The sequence below is a fragment of the Mobula birostris genome, chromosome 5 (assembly GCF_030028105.1).
Source record: "Mobula birostris isolate sMobBir1 chromosome 5, sMobBir1.hap1, whole genome shotgun sequence".
Taxonomy (NCBI): domain Eukaryota; kingdom Metazoa; phylum Chordata; class Chondrichthyes; order Myliobatiformes; family Myliobatidae; genus Mobula; species Mobula birostris.
The window spans coordinates 192978185-193003063 of NC_092374.1; the positions used below are offsets into that span (position 1 = coordinate 192978185).

Sequence of the window (24879 nt, forward strand, 5' to 3'; positions counted from 1 at the left end):
GAAAGGAGCTTAAGAAGGGGCCGTGGAGAGCAAGAAGGGGGCATGAGAGGGCCTTGGTGAGTAGGGTAAAAGAAAACCCCAAGGCATTTTTCAATTATGTGAAGAACAAAAGGATGACAGCAGTGAAGTTGGGTCCAATTAATGATAAAGTTGGGAAGATGTATATGGAGGCTGATGAAGTGAGCGAGGTCCTCAATGAATACTTCTCTTTGGTATTCACCAATGAGAGGAAACTTGATGACAGTGAGGACAATATGAGTGAGGTTGATGTTCTGGAGCATGTTGATATTAAGGGAGAGGTGGTGTTGGAGTTGTTAAAATACATTAGGATTGATAAGTTCCAAGGTCCTGATGGAATATTCCTCCGGCTGCACCACGAGGTGAGGGAAGAGATTGCTGAGCCTCTAGCTAAGATCTTTATCTCCTCGTTGTCCACGGGAATGGTACCGGAGGATTGGAGGGAGGGGAATGTTGTTCCGTTGTTCAGAAAAGGTAGTTGGGATAGTCCAGGTGATTATAGACCAGTGAGCCTTATGTCTGTGGTGGGAAAGCTGTTGGAAAAGATTCTTAGAGATCGGATCTATGGGTATTTAGAGAATCATGGTCTGATCAGGGATAGACAGCATGGCTTTTTGAAAGGCAGATCGTGTCCAACAACCTGATAGAGTTCTTTGAGGAGGTGACCAGGCATATAGATGAGGGTAGTGCAGTGGATGTGATCTACATGGATTTAAGTAAGGCATTTGACAAGGTTCCACACGGTAGGCTTACTCAGGAAGTCAGAAGCCATGGGATCCAGGGAAGTTTGGCCAGGTGGATTCAGAATTGGCTTGCCTGCTGAAGGCAGATGGTCGCGGTGGAGTGAGCACATTCGGATTGGAGGGTTGTGACTAGTGGTGTCCAAACAAGGATCGGTTCTAGGACCTCTACCTTTCGTGATTTTTATTAACGTCCTGGATGTAGGGGTAGAAGGGTGGGTTGGCAAGTTTGCAGACGAAACAAAGGTTAGTGGTGTTGTAGATAGTGCAGAGGATTGTCAAAGATTGCAGAGAGACATTGATAGAATGCAGGAGTGGGCTGAGAAGTGGCAGATGGATTTCAACCCGGAGAAGTGTGAGGTGGTACACTTTATAATGACAAATTCTAAGGCAGAGTACAAAGTAAATGGCAGGATACTTGGTAGTGTGGAGGAGCACAGGGATCTCGGGGTACATGTCCACAGATCCCTGAAAGTTGCCTCACAGGTGGATAGGGTAGTTAAGAAAGCTTATGGTGTGCTAGCTTTCATAAGTCGAGGGATAGATTTTAAGAGTCACGATGTAATGATGCAGCTCTATAAAACTCTGGTGAGGCCACACTTGGAGTACTGTGTTCGGTTCTGGTCGCCTCACTATAGGAAGGATGTGGAAGGATTGGAAAGGGTACAGAGGAGATTTACCAGGATACCGCCTGGTTTAGAGAGTATGCATTATGATCAGAGATTAAGGGAGCTAGGGCTTTACTCTTTGGAGAGAAGGAGGATGAGACGAGACATGATAGAGGTGTACAAGATAACAAGAGGAATAGATAGAGTGGATAGCCAGCGTCTCTTCCCCAGGGCACCACTGCTCAATACAAGAGGACGTGGCTTTAAGGTAAGGGATGGGAAGTTCAAGGGGGATATTAGAGAAAGGTTTTTTACTCAGAGAGTGGTTGGTGCGTAGTATGCACTGCCTGAGTCAGTGGTGGAGGCAGATACACTGGTAAAGTTTAAGAGACATCTAGGCAGGTATGTGGAGGAATTTAAGGTGAGTGCTTATATGGGAGGCAGGGTTTGAGGGTCGGCACAACATTGTGGGCCGAAGGGTCTGTACTGTGCTGTACTATTCTATGTTCTATGCTTCTGGAATGCTGCATCGGCAAGTTTGCGGCGCTGGAGATTTACCATCTGCATGAGATGATGGGACTTTCAACAGACTTTGTGATTTTACCGTGCCCATGGTCTGTTCTTATCAAATTACGGTGTTGCTTTGCACTGTTGTAACTATATGTTATAATTATGTGGTTTTTGTCAGTTTTTCGGTCTTGGTTTGTCATGTGTCTCTGTGATATCATTCTGGAAAAACATTGTATCATTTCTTAATGCATGCATTACTGAATGACAATCAAAGAGGACTGCCTGTCTTCATAATCTAAATCATCTTCCATTGAGCGAGATATTCCTCCATTTTTTCAAGGCTTGTCCGTTGACTTCATTTTGCCTGTTTTGATTTGGCCCAAATATCAGTTACCTGAGATCTCACTCCATTTGTTCTCTATACCCTGAGTGGGATATTGCAGGATAGTTAACCTTAAATAGCCAGTTCCTTCTATAGCAGGGTTCACAACCTGGAGTACACGGATCCCTCAATTAATGGCGTAAAAAATTGAGAAATTCTGTTCTAAAGTGTCTGTGTATAAACGCAAACACGAGGAAATCTGCAGATGCTAGAAATTCAGGCAACACAAACAAAATGCTGGTGGAACGCAGCAGGCCAGGCAGCATCTATAGGAAGAGGTACAGTCGACGTTTCGGCCCGGCATTTTATGTGTGTTGCCTAAAGAGTATGTATGCCATTGAAGGAGCAGCCATGATCAATAATTAAGGAAGTCGATGTGGGTCACAAGGATGATCATGATCAGACCAGGGATGGAAATTAACTTTCTTTGTGCCTTAAAATTATTTGCGTGGGTTTTGCTTAGGTCTGTGTTACGTCTCCCTTATGTTGCTCTACAGGATTTGAATAGTTTTGGGCACCAGGTCATTATACTGTACATCTGTGTGAATTGTAGCCTCAGTGAATCTCTGATCTATGGCCATGACTCAACTTTTCCGGACTCAAGAACAAATCAAACTGGGAGCAAGAGTAACCACCAGGCCCCTCGAGTCTGTCGGGCCTTTCCATATGATCCTGTCTGATAGGTCTCAGGCTTGAACACTTCTGTTCCAGTTGCCCATAACTTTTGTACGGCTGACATTTCAGTTTTCGATATTTTAGTTTTCCCTGGTTTTTGTGCGGTGGGGTGGGAGCTCTGCTGTGAAACAGGAGCATGTTATGCATAAATACAAAATTCTCAGTTAAATTGATCAAAATCCCTGGTTGTAACACTCATTCATGTGGCCAAAGAGTTGGGGCTGAATACTTTTGCAGGGCACTGTAGCTGGTGTTCAGGAAGCTACAGTGCCTGTTGAGTTGTGGTCGATCATTGAAGTCTCTGAAATGGCGATTAAAATGACGCCTCATTGTAATATTATCAACAGTTGGTGTAGCGGCAAAACAAAAATCCGAAATCAAACTAAACAATTGCCACCAGCCTGCGAGCCCAGAGGTAGTTGTTCTACCTGCTTGACTCACCCTCGTCTCCAACTAAATGTGTGTTCCAAAGAGTCGGATCCTTTATTCGATTCTTTATTAGCAATTAGAAAGCATACAATATTGAAGCAGTATTAAGTGATATTAAGCAGTCAGCAAAAATATAACCTCTGTGTTTCCAAGCTACAACATACAAAGAAATAAGCAATAGTAAGATACTTACTCCATTTGCCTTTACCACCCCCCCATGTGACTACTCATTATAATAAAGATAATTAACGCACAGCACAGAATACATGGCTCCCACAGTTGGTTTTGCTGAACTTTCACTGGTCCCAGCTTCATCAGCATTACTATCTCTTGATAGGTTGGGGTTCTGTTCACCCTGATCAGTATTGCCGAGGTTGAGTTTTAAAATTAGCTTTTCAGCCTCCACATTTGCCTTCTCTGCCAACATATTCCTCAACTTTTCCTTCATCTTGTTCCATTTCTTCGTTTGCAACGCTCGTTTATACTTGACCTCGTAATACCCCTCTTCAGTACACTTACAATAACTCCACCACGGAATGAATTTTAGGAATACCAGGAAGACCGCGGATGACACCAGCAAAATGCTGCCAGATATCTGCCAGGATATGAAAAAAGAACAAGAAGCTTATAAATAGAACGAGAGTAAATATTGAGCTTGCTCAGCCGCTGGAATTGATCAGGTATTTTTTCAATGTCATCTATTGCTACAATACTCATTCCCTGTACTAAATCCGTATCATATTCTTCCGTTCTAATCTAAAGAAAGCTATCAATCACTGCTTTGTACGCACTCAGAGTGAGCCACGTACCAACTGGTGGATAACTGCGAAGGGTCACTACTCTCAAACTAAAGAGCTTCTCCCTTTGCATTTACGTTGAATGCCCACAAGAAAATGAATGTCATGGTATGAGAGGTTGAGCGTATTGTGGATAGTGTGGAGAGCTGTCAGAGGTTACAGCGGGACATCGATAGAATGCAAAACTGGGCTGAGAAGTTCAACCCAGTTCAATGGCGGATAGTTCAACCCAGATAAGTGTGAGGTGATTCATTTTGGTAGGTCAAATATGATGACAGAATAGAGTATTGATGGTTAGACTCTTGGCTGTGTTGAGGATCAGAGGGATCTTGGCTGTGGATCCATAGGACACTCAAAGATGCTACGCAGGTTGACTCCGTGATTAAGAAAGCAGACGGTGCATTGGCCTTCTTAACCATGGAATGGAGTTTAGGAGCCGAGAGGTAATGTTGCAGCTACATAGGACCCTTGTCAGACCCCGCTTGGAGTACTCTGCTCATTTCTGGTCGTCACACTACAGGAAAGATGTGGAAACCATAGAAAAGGTACAGAGGAGATTTACAAGATTGTTGCCTGGATTGGGGAGCATGCCTTATGATAATAGGTTGAGTGAACTCAGCCTTTTTTTTGGAGCAACGGAGAATGAGAGATGACCAGATAGAGGTGTATAAGATGATGATTGTGTGGATAGTCAAAGGCTTTTTCCCCAGACTTGAAATGGCTAACAGGACAGGGCACAGTTTAAAGGTGCTTGGAAGTAGGTACAGAGGAGATGTCGGGGTTAAGTTTTTTTTACGCAGAGAGTAGTGAGTGAATGGAATGAACTGCCGGGAACGGTGGAGGAGGCGGATAAAATAGGGTCTTTTAAGAGACTCCTGGATAGGTACATAGAGCTCAAAAAAATAGAGGGCTATGGGGCAACCCTAGGTAATTTCTAAAGTAAGTACAAGTTAGGCACAGCTTTGTGGGCCGAATGGCTTGTATTCTGCTGTAGGTTTTCTATATTCCGTGTTTCTATGTAAATCATGACATATATGCATTTGCATAATAAATTTACTTCAAACTTTTGAACTTTGACGTTTGCCGACTGTGATGCCTGTAGACGCTAACCCCATTTCCTACATTTATTCTGCTTACTCTTTTCGTCTGTAAGCACCTATATTTAACTATTTCCATCTCCAACGCCTCATCTAAAATCTCTTTCCAGATATTCGCAACCATTTTGTGGAAAATCTACCGTCCAAGTCACCCTGTAAATTTCTCCTTCTCACTTTAAACCTGTGCCATCCAGTGGTGTATCGAAGGAATGGCACGTGCCCTGGGTGCCACTTGAAGGTGGGGGGGTGGGTGGGGCGGGGTAGAGCCACTGAGCAGTTTCTCTTAAAGTCAGACAAGCCATGCTCGGATAGTGGAAAAAGAATTTTCTTCATATGTATGATCTGTCTTTGATTATCATGGGTGTGAAGCACTAGAATGGCCTTATTTCAGAGAAGACCATGAAACATTTCTTCACGAAGAAGTAAAGTGGAGCTGAAGGACGGAAGAGACGGAAGTTCGAGTCAGGGGAAACCAAGAAGTCGAGCAAGTTCCTGATACCCTTCTTTCAAAAGCCCGAAACAAATAGTTCGATACATTCCATGGAGTCGCCTGCATCTGCTACAAGTTTGTTAGAATCCGAAGGTGGATCAAGTACAAATGCGTCACAAGTCGAGGAGGGAGTCAAGTCAGATAAATCTGAGTATGACGAGATTAAGAGTGAGGCTGCCACAGAGAACATGGACATGACGGGAGGGGAAGACGATGGTGGTGGTGGTGGTGTTGAGTATATTGACGAGATTTTACCTGACGAGATTGAACCTGACGGCACTAAACCTAGTGAACTGGACGGTGTCAAAGAGCCTCGAACTATCATACCAGAAGTGATTGAACAGCATGACGTTGGACTTCTGAAGTTCGACAAGGATACTGGAAAAGCAATTCTGCCTGACGAGTTGAGAACAGAAATAATAAAACTGGGTTCGAAGTATTTCCAGAACAGGGAGGGACCTTTCCTGCCAACAAATAACCGCTCAATGAACAAAACTTGGTTCAAGAGGAAATTGGGAATTGGTCGTGGTGAGGAAGTGACTCGTTCATGGCTGGTCTATTCCCCTTCTAAAATGTCTGCATTTTGTATCTGTTGTCCTCTCTATTCCCGGTCAGACCATCAATCCTCATTGGAGCAGAAAAGTGGATCCAACCAGTGGAAAGCACCTGAAAGGATTAATGTTCATGAAAATACCAAGAATCATCGGGAATGCTTCACGCAGTGGAAAGAAATGGAAAGAAATTGAGCTGGAAACAGGAGTTATTGACACGGTATTTCAGTCACAGATTGAGAAGGACAAGCAGAAGTGGCTTGACATCTTGATGAGAATCCTTCACTGCATAAAGTTCCTTGCGACTCAGAACCTGGCTTTGTGAGGACACAGGGAGTCACTTCAGCTAGACGATAACTCCAATGTAGGAAATTTCCTTGGCTTACTGAAACTACTGGCCACCATTGACCCTGTCATAAAAGAACACCTCACTCATTGAAAGTCATCCTGGATCCATGTCTTATCTTTCACCAGGTGTCCAGAACGAATTCATCCACATGATGGCATCCACTGCTCGCCAGAGTTTACTGAGAAGCATTCGTAAAACCTGTGTACTATGGTCTCATGTTCGACTCGACTCCTTATCAGGCACACCGTGAGCAGATGTCAGAAGTAGTGAGGTATGTGGAAGTTGACAAGGTATGTGGAAGTTGCCTTTGACAAGGACCCGCATGGGAGGTTAGTTAGGAAAATTCAGTCGCTAGGTATACATGGAGAGGTGGTAAATTGGATTAGACATTGGCTCGATGGAAGAAGCCAGAGAGTGGTGGTAGAGAATTGCTTCTCTGATTGGAGGCCTGTGACTAGTGGTGTGCCACAGGGATCAGTGCTGGGTCCATTGTTATTTCTCATCTATATCAATGATCTGGATGATAATGTGGTAAATTGGATCAGCAAGTTTGCTGATGATACAAAGATTGGAGGTGTGGTAGACAGTGAGGAAGGTTTTCAGAGCCTGCAGAGGGACTTGGACCAGCTGGAAAAATGGGCTGAAAAATGGTAGATGGAGATTAATACTGACAAGTGTGAGGTATTGCACGTTGGAAGGACAAACCAATGTAGAACATACAGGGTTAATGGTAAGGCACTGAGGAGTGCAGTAGAACAGAGGGATCTGGGAATACAGATACAAAATTCCCTAAAAGTGGCGTCACAGGTAGATAGGGTCGTAAAGAGAGCTTTTGGTACATTGGCCTTTATTAATCAAAGTATTGAGTATAAGAGCTGGAATGTTATGATGAGGTTGTATAAGGAATTGGTGAGGCCGAATTTGGAGTATTGTGTTCAGTTTTGGTCACCAAATTACAGGAAGGATATAAATAAGGTTGAAAGTGTGCAGAGAAGGTTTACAAGGATGTTGCCGGGACTTGAGAAACGCAGTTACAGAGAAAGGTTGAATAGGTTAGGACTTTATTCCCTGGAGCGTAGAAGAATGAGGGGAGATTTGATAGAGGTATATACAATTATGATGGGTATAGATAGAGTGAATGCAAGCAGGCTTTTTCCACTGAGGCAAGGGAAGAAGAAAACCAGAGGACATAGGTTAAGGGTGAGGGGGGAAAAGTTTAAAGGGAACATTAGAGGGGGCTTCATCACACAGAGAGTGGTGGGAGTATGGAATGAGCTGCCAGACGAGGTGGTAAATGCGGGTTCTTCTTTAACATTTAAGAATAAATTGGACAGATACATGGATAGGAGGTGTATGGAGGGATATGGTCCATGTGCAGGTCAGTGGGACTAGGCAGAAAATGGTTCGGCACAGCCAACAAGGGCCAAAAGGCCTGTTTCTGTGCTGTAGTTTCTATTGTTTCTATGGTTTCTATGATTTTGAGAGGAAAACAGTCTGTGTTAGAGAATCCTTCCTTGATTTTATCCAGATAAGCCAGAAGGATGCAGAGAGCTTGGTTGAAGACATCTTGAAACAGCTAGAGAAGGACGAAATGGAGCTACAAGATTGTCAGTCACAGTGCTATGACAACGCTGCTGTGGTGACTGGACACAGAAGTGGTGTTCATCAAAGAATAATTGAGAATAACAACCTGGCAGTGTTTGTGAATTGCAACAATCACTCACTCAGCTAGGTGGGTGTGCATGCTGCCAAGCAGGATACAATGATGGTCACGTTTATTGGAATCATCGAAGCTGTCTACATGTTTTTCTGTCGTTCAACACAGCGCTGGGAAAAACTCAAATACGCCATGGCTGTGGTTGTTAAGTCGGAGTCGGAAACCAGGTGGAGTGCAAGGACAGAGGCAGTGAAGCCCGTCAACAAGTACCTTGAGGAGATGCTTCAGGTTCTCCAGGACATGATAGACAATGAAAACGAGACCAATGAAACAAGAAGTGACGCAAGGCAGCTGTACAACCACATGTTGAGCTATGATTTTCTGATCTTGCTAGGATTTGGAACAAAGTACTCATTCGCATTGACCGTATTCAAAAGAGGCTGCAGGATCCTAGCATGAACTTCCACGATGCTGCCCTGGATTTGAAAGCCCTCCAAGATCATTTTTATGATGAAAGACAAGTATTGGTCAGTGAGTCACTCAAAGGAGGAGTCGGTCTCTGTCAAGAATGGAATATTGAAGTTGAAAGACGTCAGAGACGAAAGAAATGAATGGCTGATGAGAATTTGAGAGACGCTGGGTTAACAGCTAAGGAGGAAATGGAAAGAGTCATGAAGGAAACACTCGACCATCTTCACAGAGAAATGGACGAAAGGTTCGCTCATTTGCACGACACTGATGCCAAGTTTGGATTCCTTCTCGAGGTCGAGGGACTGTGTTACGGTGCCGACAGTGACAAAATAAAGAAGTGCGAAAATTTGGGCGAATTGTACAGCTCTGATGTTGATGGACAGCAGCTATATGAAGAAATTTTGGATTGCAGAATGTTGCTATCTAGGCAGGTCAAAATGAAAATATCAAGACCTGAAGAGCTTCTTGAATTTATTGTTCAGTATGGAGATGACAGTGTCTTCCCCAATTTGCGTATTGATATTCAGATAATGCTAACCATCGAGGTTTCCATCGCCAGCTATGAGAGATCCTTCAGCAAGTTAAAACTAATACTTTCGTATTTGAGAGCCTCCATGGGTCAAGGCAGACTCTGTGATCTTGCTCTGCTGAGTGTAGAAAGAGGAGAAGCTGAAAAAAACTGACTTTGATCAGATCATAGACCAACTTGCATCAGTGAAAGCAAGGAAGGTGCAGTTATAATTTTCACGTAGTGCCATAATTTGTTAATTAAAAGATTCAGGAGCTTGACTTGTATTTTTGAGCTGATATTATGGTAAAGTTATCTAAAAGATGGGTGTCAGATGTTTGGACAGGGGCGCAGTTTCACGACTTGACATAGGCACTATTTTCCGTAGATACGCCCCTGCTGCCATCATTTCTATGTCAGTTCTCTTTCAATATTTTTATTAATTTTAGGAGTCTTATAAATATATGAATGCAGAGTACAGGAAAAATATATATGTCAATACATTGAGCTAAATCACGTATAAAGACTCCCTACTCTATATTCGTACAAGTCAATTAGTTCGTAACATTGAAAAATATTGAAAGAGAACTGACAATTGAAAAATAATAATTTTATTATATAAAATTCTAACCCACTACTCAGACCAAAACTGATTAGTAGAAAAAAAAAAGAAAAGAAGTTTGTTAGTCATTGTCTGTGCCTTAACAGCAAATCAAAGGTTTTGAAAATAATTCAGAAAAGGTCCCCACAATGTTTGAAAGTCTTGATTAGATTCAAAGATTGAACATCGAATCTTCTCTAAATTTAAACATGACATCACATCACGTAACCATTGGACGTGAATAGCAGGGGCCGCATCTTTCCATTTAAGCAAAAGCGTCCTTCTGGCCGTAAGAGACATAAAAGCCGAAATGTACAAGTCAGATGGCTCCAAAATAATATCCGTTCCTCCAACAATACCAAATAATGCAGTCAAAGCATTAGGCTTGAATTTATAATTTATTATTGCAATGGGATAAGTGTCCTTTATTTAAGATTAAACAGGATTGGGAAAAGGAACTCAATTTGACTTTTATGACGGAGGACTGGATGCGGATTCTGAAGCTGGTTAAATCTTCTTCGATCTGTGCTAGTCATTTAAAATAGTACATCATTACCATTTGACGAAAGAGAGACTCTCTAAAATATTTCCCAATGTTGATTGTGTTTGTGATAGATGTAAAACTGAGATAGCTACACTGGCACATATGTTTTGGTCTTGTTCTATACTGGAACAGTTCTGGGAGTCGGTTTCTTCGACAATTTCGAAAACACTTAAATTAATCTGCAACCTAACAAGTTAACTGCAACACAACTCTGGTGAACACAGCAGGCCAGGCAGCATCTCTAGGAAGAGGTGCAGTCGACGTTTCGGGCCGAGACCCTTCATCAGGACTAACTGAAAGAAGAGCTAGTAAGAGATTTGAAAGTGGGAGTGGGAGGGGAAGATCCAAAATGATAGGAGAAGACAGGAGGGAGAGGGATGGAGCCAAGAGCTGGACAGGTGATTGGCAAAAGGAATATGAGAGGATCATGGGACAGGAGGCTCAGGGGGAAAGAAAAGGGGGAGGGGGAATCCCCAGAGGATGGGCAAGGGGTATAGTCAGAGGGACAGAGGGAGAAAAAGGAGAAAGAGAGAAAGAATGTGTGTATATAAATAAACGGATGGGGTACGAGGGGGAGGTGGGGCATTAGCGGAAGTTTGAGAAGTCCATTTTCATGCCATCAGGTTGGAGTCTACCCAGACGGAATATTAGGTGTTGTTCCTTCAACCTGAGTGAGGCTTCATCTTTACAGTAGAGGAGGCCGTGGATAGACATATTTGAATGGGAATGGGACATGAAATTAAAATGTGTGGCTGCTGGGAGATCCTGCTTTCTCTGGCGGACAGAGTGTAGGTGTTCAGCAAAACTATCTCCCAGTCTGCGTCGGGTCTCGCCAATATATAGAAGGCCATATCAGGAGTACCGGACGCAGTATATCACCCCAGCCGACTCACAGGTGAAGTGTCGCCTCACCTGGAAGGCCTATCTGGGGCCCTGAATGGTGGTAAGGGAGGAAGTATAAGGGTATGTGTAGCACTTGTTCCGCTTACAAGGATAAGTGCCAGGAGGCAGATCAGTGGGGAGGGACGGGGGGAGGGAGACGAATGGACAAGGGAGTCACGTAGGGAGCTTCCCTGCGGAAAGCAGAGATGTGGGGAGGGAAAGATGTGCTTAGTGGTGGGATCCCGTTGGAAGTGGCGGAAGTTAAGGAGAATAATATGTTGGACCCGGAGGCTGGTGGGGTGGTAGGTGAGGACAAGGTCAACCCTATTCCTAGTGGAGTGACGGGAGGATGGAGTGAGAGCAGATGTGCGTGAAATGGGGGAGATGCGTTTGAGAGCAGAGTTGATAGTGGAGGAAGGGAAGCCCCTTTCCTTTAAAAAAGGAAGACATCTCCCTCGTCCTGGAATGAAAAGCCTCATCCTGAGAGCAGATGCGGTGGAGATGGAGGAATTGCGAGAAGGGGATGGCATTTTTGCAAGAGACAGGGTGAGAAGAGGAATAGTCCAGATGGCTGTGAGAGTCAGTAGGCTTATAGTAGACATCAGTAGATAAGCTGTCTCCAGAGATAGATACAGAAAGATCTCAAAAGGGGAGGAGGTGTCAGAAATGGACCAGGTAAAGCTGAGGGCAGGATGAAAGTTGGAGGCAAAGTTAATGAAGTCAATGAATTCAGCATGCGTGCAGGAAGCAGCGCCAATGCAGTCGTCGATGTAGAGAAGGAAAAGTGGGGGACAGATACCAGAATAGGTTTGGAACACAGATTGTTCCACAAAGCCAACAAAAAGGAAGGCATAGCTAGGACCCATATGGGTGCCCATAGCTACACCTTTAGTTTGGAGGAAGTGGGAGGAGCCAAAGGAGAAATTATTAAGAGCAAGGACTAATTCCGCTAGATGGAGCAGAGTGGTGGTAGAGGGGAACTGGTTAGGTCTGGAATCCAAGAAGAAGCATAGAGCTTTGAGACCTTCCTGATAGGGGATGGAAGTATATAGGGACTGGACATCCACTTGTTCCTCAAGTTCACCCTGCCCTCAAGTTCACCTGGTCTATTTCCAACACATCCCTCTCCTTTCTAAATCTTTCTGTCTCTATCTCTGGAGACAGCTTATCTACTGATGTCTACTATAAGCCTACTGACTCTCACAGCTATCTGGACTATTCCTCTTCTCACCCTGTCTCTTGCAAAAATGCTATCCCCTTCTCGCAATTCCTCCGTCTCCGCCGCATCTGCTCTCAGGATGAGGCTATTCATTCCAGGACGAGGGAGATGTCCTCCTTTTTTAAAGAAAGGGGCTTCCCTTCCTCCACTATCAACTCTGCTCTCAAAGGCATCTCCCCCATTTCACGCACATCTGCTCTCACTCCATCCTCCCGCCACCCCACTAGGAGTAGGGTTCCCCTTGTACTCACCTACCACCCCACCAGCCTCTGGGTCCAACACATCATTCCCCATAACTTCCGCCACTTCCAACGGGATCCCACCACTAATCACATCTTTCCCTCTCCCCTCCCCCCCCCCGCCCATCACTCCCCAGCGATCTCCCTCCTGGCACTTATCCTTGTAAGCGGAATAAGTGCTACACATGCCCTTACACTTCCTCCCTTACCACCATTCAGGGCCCCAGACAGTCCTTCCAGGTGAGGCGACACTTCACCTGTCAGTCGGCTGGGGTGATATACTGCGTCCGGTGCTCCTGACGTGGCCTTCTATATATTGGCGAGACCCAACGCAGACTGGGAGATTGTTTTGCTGAATACCTACACTCTGTCCACCAGAGAAAGCAGGATCTCCCAGTGGCCACACATTTTAATTCCACGTCCCATTCCCATTCTAGTATGTCTATCCACAGCCTCCTCTACTGTAAAGATGAAGCCGCACTCAGGTTGGAAGAACAACACCTTATATTCCGTCTGGGTAGCCTCCAACCTGATGGCATGAACATTGACCTCAAATTTCCGCTAATGCCCCACCTCCCCCTCGTACCCCATCAGTTATTTCTTTATATACACACAATCTTTCTCTCTCTCTCCTTTTTCTCCCTCTGTCCCTCTGACTATACCCCTTGCCCATCCTCTGGGGTTCCCCCCTCCCCCTTTTTTTTCTCCCCAGGCCTCCTGTTCCATGATCCTCTCACATCCCTTTTGCCAATCAACTGTCTAGCTCTTCGCTCCATCCCTCCCTCTCCTGTCTTCTCCTATCATTTTGGATCTCCCTCTCCCCCTCCCATATTCAAATCTCTTACTAACTCTTCCTTCAGTTAGTCCTGACGAAGGGTCTCGGCCTGAAACGTCAACTGTACCTCTTCCTAGAGATGCTGCCTGGCCTGCTGCGTTCACCAGCAGCTTTGAGTTGTGTTGGTTGAATTTCCAGCATCTGCAGAATTCCTTGTGTTTGCGTTAACAAATTAACTGTGCTGTTTGGAATAATTCCTCAAAGTATCCAATGGTATTTCTGTGTCTGACCAACATGTTATGAATTTATTACACTGATAGCTAGGATGGCCATTTTGTTGAAGTGGAAGGATATATCAGCTGCTACTTTGTCACAATGGTTCTCTCAGGTGATGCTATGTCTTAGTTTCGAGAAAATTAGAAGTCGAACCTTTGAAACTTTATTTGATTTTGAGAAAAGATGGGGCTCATTTGTCCGTTGTTATCATTTGATTTAATTGATAGACTTTCTCCACGATCTAATTTTAAATTTTTTGGTATATTTTTCTTTCTTGCTGGCGGTTTGATGTTTATTTTTAGAAGCTTTTTGTATGACGCATGGCTCCGGAATTGTACTCCTAATGGGTTTTTTCCCAACTTTTTCTGCTTAGTTGTTTTTTTATTATCAATTTTTTTCAGTCTTTAAGATAATGTTTTTCTTTCCTTGAGACATTGTAGGTGTTGTTACTTCGATGTACTCGTGTAATGTATCGAAAAGGTTTGAAATATTTCTTTCCAATATTTTCCCAGACTCGGACATATCCAAAACTCATGAATGAGTGAAGCTTCTCCAGTATTACATCTATCACAATACGGAGATATAGCTAAATAAAAACGAGACAACTTATCCTTAGTCATATGGGCCCTATGGACCACTTTAAATTGAAGGAGAGAGTGACGGGCACATAACGATGAAGTGTTGACCAATTTAAAAAATTGATTCCAAGTTTCCTCAGAAATTGAAGTCTGTAAATCTTTTTCCCAAAGATTTTTAGTTTTATCTGAAGGAACACTTCTCATTCCCAACAGCATATTATAAATATTATATATAGATTCATTATAAAAAGGTTTCACATTTAAAATTACATCTAGGAGATTCTTATCAGGACTTTTAGGAAATGTACTTATTTGAGACCGTAAAATTTCTCTTATCTGTAGATATCGAAAAAAGTAAGTTTTGGGTAAACTATATTTAGTTGACAATTGTTCAAACGAAAAAAAGACTTCTCTCTAGAAAGAAATCCTGAAAGCATTTAATACTTAATCTATCCCGTTCTTTAAAAGCCATATCAATCATAGAGGGTTTAAAAAAATAATTTAAAAAATGGGACTCCAAAGAGAAAATCTGAATAAGCCAAAATATTTTCCGAATTGTATCCAAATCCTTACAGTGTGTTTAACTACCAGATTATCAGTTAACTTACTCAAAGACAAAGGAAATGAGGATCCAAGAAGAGAAATAATAGAGAATTTATTAACAGAATTAGCTCCTAAGAAAACCCACATCAGGCAATCCTCACGGTTTATATAATATAACCAAAATGTAAGATTTCTTATATTAACTGCCCAATAATAAAATCTAAAATTTGGTAATGCTAATCCTCCATTCTTCTTATCTTTCTGATGTCAGTTCTGGGCGCTTTCTCGCATCTTAATTGAGATGTGCCGGGGCAGCAACGGTGCGGATAGATCCAGTAGCCGGAGACTTGCACTGTTATAATCGCGCACTTCAAGCAATATCTGACGATACTCACCCGGGACCTGAAGCAATGCTTGCGCAGAGAAGACGAAGTTTCGAGGCTGCAAAACTCTTTGTATTTCTGATGGCCGTGCGTCTGGTTGACTGAAGGGACGAAATAACAGGCGTAATAGTCCCCATCCAGTAGTAAAATATCAACCCATATGATAGATGGGATCGATATTTGCACCAGTTTGTTCAATACAAAACAAATTTGGATGAAGGTGTCCCAGTAACCACAGCATGCATTGTTACATTGTGACTGTTGACACTCGGGACATCGACTGCACGTTCCACACTTACACAATCGCCGACAACCGGGAACCAGCAGCATACTGATGAGAAGGAGGACGACTGTGGGTACACAAAAAGCAAGATTCGAATGGGTAGCATTCCATTTCGGATCACAGGGACATGGGCTGTTTTTATCCACCAGATATTCTAGCCCATACAGAACGGCTGTTAATGCTGCATTCCCGATGACGCTCAAAGCGGTGGGAACGAGGTTCGACAAGAGTTCTTTTAGGTCTGGAGACTGTTCCATCGCAGTCGCACAATTTGCCGGCCCGAACTCTCTTAGTAAAACAACCTTCACAGCAATGGGCGCGGAGAGCAGGAGTTCTTATTTGATCCGCAGAACTCCACGCAGAAGGGGAGGGTACGGAAGGGTTGTTGGAAACCCTGGAAACTCCTCAGTGGGTTTCGGACCCCGCCTACCTTAATACAGATTCCTGCCCTTGTTAAAATTACATTACGCATTGTGCATAACTTTATTTACATTCAGTATGTCGTTCGGACTAAATATTGACTGTGCAATTGGTTCCATACATTTGTAGTGTCAGCGTCTCTGTCTTCGGGTCACTGTTACCACTCACATCGTTGCTACTGGCCAAGGAAGAAATTTCCAGTGTTTAGTCCCTCGATGTCTAATGCGGAAGGAGGTTCAACGGTAAACCGATGTGTGTCCCCGGGAACAGCCCGTAGATCGGGTAACTCGTTTGAACCCCTTGCATTCTTCTGTAGACCTTCGTTGCAAACCGACTCTGCATACGAAAACTGGGTTTCATGCATATCTCAGTCGTCCCGCGGTCCGTGCTGTGTTGGTAGTGTGACTGTCAGCGGGCTTCTTGTTGCTGAACATTCTTGCCTTGCTCTGTTACCTGCATGGCAACTGACTTCATCGGTGCCTGTTATTCTGAATACTTAAGCTGTGTGAATTGTGCTGTTCCTTACTCACTCTTTCAGCCAACGCCTGATAGTGTGTTTGTCTTGTAATCCGGCGCGCTTTCCTTTCCAATGTTTGTTTTTTGCCTTGCCTTGCAATTTTTATATTGTAGACCCGTTTGATTTTAGAACTCCTGATTCAGTCTGTTGTGTTTTTGTTTTTGGAATTGCTTACCTGCTACTATTTTACTCTTATTTTTCTGCTGTCGGATTAAATTCTTGCCTTTGTTTTGGAACTGTGCTGGAATGGCAAGATATCCAGTAAAGCACTTGCCTGGATATTCATTCCGGCCTCCCGTGTGATCTCTACAGCTCTGTTCATTTCTCATTCATCCTCTTGGGTACAGTGTGGAGTTCCGGACTACCACGCCGGAGAACCTTGTCAAGCCCAGTCAGGCCAGACAGTGTCTCTGACTTTCAGAAAGGATTCTAGAGGAAAGGACCCCTCCTATTGCCATCCAAGTGAGGTATTCGTGCTTATTAGTGAGTACTATCAATGAGCGAATATGCCACATGCCTTTGACTGTCCCACACGGGCCATCCCCCTGCAGGGACTGCCGGGCATTCCGTGTTAAGACCATGAGGCATAGGAGCAGAATTAGACCATTCAGCCTATCGAGTCTCCTTCGCCATTCCATCATGGCAAATCCCAGATCCCATTCATTCCCATAACCGTTGATGCGCCGACCAATCAGTAAACTATCAATTTTCGCCTTAAATATACCCAAGGTCTTGGCCTCCACAGCTGTCTGTGGCAGAACATTCCTCTCTCTGGCTTCACTACTCTCCGATTAAAAAAAAAATCCTCTTTGCCTCTGTTCTAAAGAGTCTCTCCTCAATTGCGAGGCTGTGTCCTATAGTTCTGGACACCCCCACCGTCGGAAACATCCTCTCAACATTCACCTTATCTACTCCTTCCAACATTCGGTAGGTTTCAATGAGATCCTCGGCGTTCTTCTAAGTTCCAGGTCCAAAGCTTTCAAACTTTCTTCATATGTTAACCCCTTCATTCCCAGAATCATCCTCACGAACCTCAGAGGTCAGAGACTGACTGGCCGCTGAAATTGTGTAGATGAGGAATGAATTCTAAGTGGATCGAGTTCACGAGATAGTGGAGGGAAAATATGGGATTAATGTGGGGAAAGAAATACAGTAGAGAAAATATTGACTTTATTTGCCACATGCACCGTACATCGAAAAATACAGTGAAATATATCACTTGAGTCAACGACTAACACAGACCAAGGATGTACCGGGAGCATTCCGTAAGTGTCGCCAGGCTTCCGACGCTGACATAGCATGCCCACAACGTACCAACCTTAATTAGTACAGACAGTACTGTGCAGAAGACTAAGGAGCATATATGTACCTAAGGTGCCTAAGACTTCTGCACAGCACGATGCTAATTTTATGTATTGTACTGTAATGCTGCCACCAAACAAACACACAAACAAATATCTTAAAACTCCGTGCCTCTTTCAGCCCGGCTGTATGGTCAGCATATGTCTGATTTCTGTTTTACACTTTCTGTCAACTATCGCATTCCTGAAAGAGCCGTTTACATATGTTAGCAACATAGAAACATAGAAAACCTACAGCACAGTACAGGCTCTTCGGCCCACAAAGCTGTGCCAAACATGTCCCTACCTAAGATATTACTAGGCTTACCTATAGCCCTCTATTTTACAAAGCTCCATGTATCTACCTAAAAGCCTCTTGAAAGACCCTATCGTATCCGCCTCCACCACCGTTGCCGGCAGCCCATTCCACGAACTCACCATTCTCTGAGTAAAAAATGTTGTTATTCCCTTCTCCAGGAACTTATTATTCTGGCGCCGTTCTTCTATCTTCTGTCTCCCATCTAATCTCTGACAATCTTATCATGCCATTTTTTTTGACGGCACATGTTCTCTTAAATCTGTTATCTTTCTGTTTATGTGCCACTATGTTCGATGCCCAGATGCTATTTGCTGCACAGTTGTTATTTGTTGTTGACCTTTCATAGCCATTGGAGTTTTCTTCTATTTCTCAACCTCTTACAAGTTCAGATGCAGCCGCAAAAATGTATCTGGTTTCAAAAGTAATTCTTCCTCAAATATTGGTCCACATATCTTTCTTTTTTCCCCTATAAGGATAGGACAACTCGAGTTATTATGTAGATAGTGATGCAACCTCTCCCTCAATGTTGCAAAAACAAAGGAGCCGGCTGTGGATTACAGGAGGAATGGAGATGGGCTACTAGGATTGAGACAGTAAACAGCTTTTACATTCCTCGGCATCCACATCATTGAGGACCTCAGCTGGGTGGTAAAAAAGACTCTCAAATCCTTAGAGTTTTCTACAGGGGAACAATTGAGAGCATCCTGACTGGCTGCATCACTGCCTGGTATGGGAAATGTACCTCCCTTAATCGCAGGATTCTGCCAAGAGTGGTGTGGACAGCCCAGAGCATCTACAGTTGACAACTTCCCAGGATTCAGGACATTTACAAAAGCAGGTGTGTAAAAAGGTCCTGTAGGATCGTTAGGGACCCAAGTCATCCCAGTCAGAATCTATTCCAGCTGCTACTATCCGGAAAACGGTGCCGCAGCATAAAAGCCAGGGCCAACAAGCTCCGGGACAACTTCTTCCACCAGGCCATCAGACTGATGAACTCGCGCTGATTTGAGTGTACCCTATATTACATTGTCTGTTCAATTTATTATAAATTATTATAAATTACTCTGATTAAACATTGCACATCTAGATGGAGATGTAGCATAGATTTTTACTCTTCATGTATGTGAAGGATGTAAGAAATAAAGTCAATTTAATTCAATTCAATTCAATCAGTGTTCAGACAGGAACCAATTTGTTTGGGTACTGGCTGCTTAATCTCAGAATAGAATAGTCCAGTATTCAAAAGAAAAGAGTTTCTTTAAACTAAGGTGCACTGCAACTAGCAAAATATAATGGCAATTAGTAGCATTGTGCTTACAAGAAAGCACAGAATTCTCTGCTGCAAAACTAAGCGAGATTGCGAATATGAAAAAGGGGGTGAAGAGGTTTGAATCGGACACATTGAGTGAACGATCAAGAACATAAGAAAAATTACCAATAAATTGGGAACAATTATGTAATCGACTTTTAATGAAAACACCACACATTATCTTTATAAAATTGGAGATATGGTCATGTTCATGTTGAAAGATACCTCGGTGTGTTTGCATTCAACATCAATATGCCGGTGCACCAAATGAAAAAAGAGAAGAGTCTTGCACCGAACTTTCGACTGTTTACTCCCCCACAGGTGATCCCCCACTCACTGAGTTCCCCTCGTATTTTGTGTGTGTTGCTCAAGATTTCCAGTAACTGCTGAATCTCTCGTGTAAACAGTATGTTGGTCTTTATTATCAACAAATAAGGGAAAATCTGCAGATTCTGGAAATCTAAGTAACACACTCAAAATACTGGAGAAACTCAATAGGCCAGGCAGCATCTATGGAAAAGAGTACAGTCGACGTTTCACACCAGACCCTTCATCGGGGCTGGTGAAAGGTCCTGCTGAAGGGCCTCAGCCCGAAACGTCGGCTACTCTTTTCCATTGATACTGCCTGGCCTACTGAGTTCCTCCAGCATTTTGTGTGTTGCTCTTTTATGTGATAGGCCTGAAGTGGGTAACAAGTCCAATTGCAATCATAAATATAGAATATGGACTTAAAGTTTTCTTGCCTTAAAAAGAAGGAATGTGCTTTCTGGAGAGTGAGTGTGGTGATGAGTTGTAGTTCTCCTCCCTCGGTGATTGATTTGACGTATGAAGAGAGATTTGGATGAATAATGGGCTTCTAATTGATTCATAGAAATCTATATAGAACATAGAAATCTACAGCACATTCCAGGCCCTTTGGCTCACAATGTTGTGCAGACCATGTAACCTACTTTAGAAACTGCCTAGAATTAACCAACCACATAGCCCTCTAGTTTTCTAAGCTTTAAAGATTCTTAAAAGACCCTATTGTATCTGCCTCCACTGCCATCACTGGCAGTGCATTCCAAGCACCCACCAGACTGTGTGAACTTAGCCTGACATCCCCTCTGTACCTACTTCCAAGCACCTTAAAACTATGCTCCCTCATGTTGTCCATTTAAGCCCTGGGAAAATGCCTCTGGCTGTCCACACTATCAATGCCTCTCATCGTTGTATACACCTCCATCAGATCACCTCTCATCCTCCGTCGCTCCAAGAAGAAAAGGCCCAGTTTACTCAACTTATTCTCATAATGCATGCTCTCCAATCCAGGCAACATCCTTGTAGATCTCCTCTGCACGCTTTCTATAGTATTCACATCTTTCCCGTAGTGAGACTGATTCATTAAATCGGTCCCACCCCATCAGAAGTATTCCCATGGCCTAATTAGGGATCCATCATGTCTTATCATCTTGATTGAATTTTTTTGACAAGGCGACAAGAGGCATTAATGAAGGTAGGGTAGTAGATGTTGTTACATGAATTCAGTAAGGTGTTTGACAAAGTCCCTCATGTGAGGCTAATCCAGAACATTGTGATGCATGGGGTCTGCAGTGAATTGGCTGTTTGGATTCAGAACTGTCTTGTGCACAGAAGACAGTGTAGTGTTTGAAGGGACTTATTCAAGCTGGAGGGCTGTAATTAGTGGTGTTGCACAGGAATCTGTGCTGGAACCTCCACAGAGATATGGCAGATGTAGTTTAACCTAGATAAATGTGAAGTTCTGCACCTTGGTAGAGCAAATTTAAGGAGACATAGAAACATAGAAAATAGGTGCAGGAGTAGGCCATTCAGCCCTTCGAGCCTGCACCACCATTTATTATGATCATGGCTGATCATCCAACTCAGAACCCCGCCCCAGCCTTCCCTCCATACCCCCTGATCCCCGTAGCCACAAGGGCCATATCTAACTCTCTCTTAAATATAGCCAATGAACTGGCCTCAACTGTTTCCTGTGGCAGAGAATTCCACAGATTCACCACTCTCTGTGTGAAGAAGTTTTTCCTAATCTCGGTCCTAAAAGGCTTCCCCTTTATCCTCAAACTGTAACCCCTTGTTCTGGACTTCCCCAACATCAGGAACAATCTTCCTGCATCTAGCCTGTCCAATCCCTTTAGGATTTTATACGTTTCAATCAGATCCCCCCTCAATCTTCTAAATTCCAACGAGTACAAGCCCAGTTCATCCAGTCTTTCTTCATATGAAAGTCCTGCCATCCCAGGAATCAATCTGGTGAACCTTCTTTGTACTCCCTCTATGGCAAGGATGTCTTTCCTCAGATTAGGGGACCAAAACTGCACACAATACTCCAGGTGTGGCCTCACCAAGGCCTTGTACAACTGCAGTAGTACCTCCCTGCTCCTGTACCCGAATCCTCTCGCTATAAATGCCAGCATACCATTCGCCTTTTTCACCGCCTGCTGTACCTGCATGCCCACTTTCAATGACTGGTGTATAATGACACCCAGGTCTCGTTGCACCTCCCCTTTTCCTAATCGGCCACCATTCAGATAATAATCTGTTTTCCTATTTTTGCCACCAAAGTGGATAACTTCACATTTATCCACATTAAATTGCATCTGCCATGAGTTTGCCCACTCACCCAACCTATCCAAGTCACCCTGCATCCCCTAAGCATCCTCCTCACAGCTAACACTGCCACTCAGCTTCGAGTCATCCGCAAACTTGGAGATGCTGCATTTAATTCCCTCATCCAAGTCATTAATATATATTGTAAAAACTGGGGTCCCAGCACTGAGCCTTGCGGTACCCCACTAGTCACCGCCTGCCATTCTGAAAAGGTCTCGTTTATTCCCACTCTTTGCTTCCTGTCTGCTAACCAATTCTCCATCCACATCAATACCTTACCCCCAATACCGTGTGTTTTAAGTTTGCACTCTAATCTCCTGTGTGGGACCTTGTCAAAAGCCTTTTGAAAATCCAAATATACCACATCCACTGGTTCTCCCCTATCCACTCTACTAGTTACATCCTCAAAAAATTCTATGAGATTCGTCATACATGATTTTCCTTTCACAAATCCATGCTGACTTTGTCCGATGATTTCACCGCTTTCCAAATGTGCTGTTATCACATCTTTGAGAACTGACTCCAGCAGTTTCCCCACCACCGACATTAGGCTAACCGGTCTATAATTCCCCGGTTTCTCTCTCCCTCCTTTTTTAAAAAGTGGGGTTACATTAGCCACCCTCCAATCCTCAGGAACTAGTCCAGAATCTAACGAGTTTTGAAAAATTATCACTAATGCATCCACTATTTCTTGGGCTACTTCCTTAAGCACTCTAGGATGCAGACCATCTGGCCCTGGGGATTTATCTGCCTTCAATCCCTTCAATAGACAGGAGACTATTAAGGCAAAATCCTTAAATGTGTTGCTGAGCAGAGAGATCTTGGGATCCAAGTTCATAGCTCCTTGAAAATAGCTACACAGGTCCACAGGGTGGTTAGGAAGGCTTATGGAATGCTTGTTTTTATTAGTCGAGGCATTGTGTTAAGAAGTCAAGAGGTTATGTTGCAAATTTATAAAACCTTATCCAGGCTACATGTGGACTATTGCAAACAGTTCTGGTTGTCTCACTATAGGAAAGGTGTAGAGGCTTTGGTGAGGGTGCAGAAGGGGTTTAGTGGGATTCTGCCTAGTTTAGAAGGCATGAGCTACCATGAAAGGCTAAACAAACCTGGGTTGTTTTCTCTAGGGCAGCAGAGGCTGAGGGGAGTTCGGAAAATGGTTTGATTGATCAGGGCATGAAGGGATGTGGGGAGAAGGCAGGAGATTGGGGCTGAGAGGAAAATTGGATCAACCATAATGAAATAGCAGAGCAGACTCAAATGAACAAATGGTCTAATTCTGCTCCTATATATTATGGTCTTATATTATGAGAGGCTTAGATAGATTGGACAGAGAGTATTTGTTTCCCAAGGTAGAAAGCTCTAATACTAGAGGTCATGCATTGAATGTGAGAGGGGTAGGTTCAAAGGGGATGTGAGGGGTAATTTTTTGCACAGAGGTGGTGGGTGTCTGTAATGTGCTGCCTGGTCTGGTGGTTGAAGCAAATACTTCAGAGGCTTTTAGGAGAAGCTTAGAGAGGCAATGAATGTGAGGAATGTGAGGGATATGGACATTGTGTAGGTAGGAGGGATTCGTTTTTGGGTGTTTTTGATTTACTTTTTAGGCACAACATGGTGTTTTACGTTCTTCTTCCATCTCCTTTGCTACAAATCTAACAGATACCCTGTAAAATTTCTCTGTCTCACCTACTAAGCCTACATTATCTATGCCTCATAATCATTAATACATATATTATGTCTCCACTGATTTCCTTTATATGATTCAAAATGATAATACTGATGCATATCTCTCTCTGTCCCTTTCCCTTCAACACAGAGCTGATTTATGGTTCAACAGATACGTGAAATGCATCTCACCTTTATGTTCCAACCTGAGCCGCTCTTCCCGTGAGGAGACAATCGATGAGCCTCCGCCGTGGTCAGACCATGTGCAACACCTCCCAACTCAGCCTACTGTCCACTCAATTGATTTAATAACTTATACCCTCTACCCCACGATTGGAAGCTGATGATGAGTGTGTGTGAGTCTACGTTGATTTTTTTTTGTATGTTTACGATTACATATTTATCAACCTGCTTAATTATTTATTATGATAGTTATGCATTTGGCTTCTTTTGCACATTAGTTCTTTATCTGACGGTGTGTAGATTTTCATTGATTCCATTGTATTTCTTTAAACTACTGTGAGTACCAGCAAGAAATTGACTTTCAAACTTGTATATGGTGAAATATTGTACATGTACTTTGATAATAAATTTACTTTGAACATTAAAAAATACAATTAACTCTCAGATGGATCTCTGTCGTCGGTAGTCTATGAACAGGACAACAGTTGCACCGTACGGCGGAATAGTATTGATCACAGCCGTAATCAAACAACACAGCTACTTGCAGCAGATTGCAGGGGATTGTGTAGTTAGCTTCAGAATGTATACATTCGTGATATAAGGCCATATATATTTATCAAAATTTAACAAAACAACTGATGCATGCAATGATAACCAAATGTACTTTATTTGGTCAGGATTCTATAATCTCCTGCAATCTTTTCTCACTAGCTTTAGGAATGAGCTTTATATTCTGCTTTTTTAACAGATAACGGTCTTGAGGCTAAGCAAAACAATTCCTGTAAACCCTATGTATCTGTGTGTGTGTGAGAGAAAGAGAGAGGGAGGGAGGAGGAAGAGGAGGGAGAGAGAGAGAGAGAGAGGGTTGGGGAGGGGAGAGGGGAGGGGGAGAG

The 24879-nt window shown here is 43.4% G+C and overlaps 1 long non-coding RNA gene across 1 annotated transcript in view; it reads left to right on the forward strand.

Annotated features, from left to right (window-relative positions):
• The window catches only part of LOC140198183 (uncharacterized), a 37792-nt gene extending 13166 nt beyond the window's left edge, over window positions 1–24626 (forward strand). The window contains exon 3 of the long non-coding RNA XR_011886126.1: window positions 23955–24626. This is a non-coding gene — a long non-coding RNA (uncharacterized lncRNA). The remainder of the gene's footprint in view (window positions 1–23954) is intronic.
• The last annotated feature ends 253 nt before the right edge of the window (window positions 24627–24879 follow it).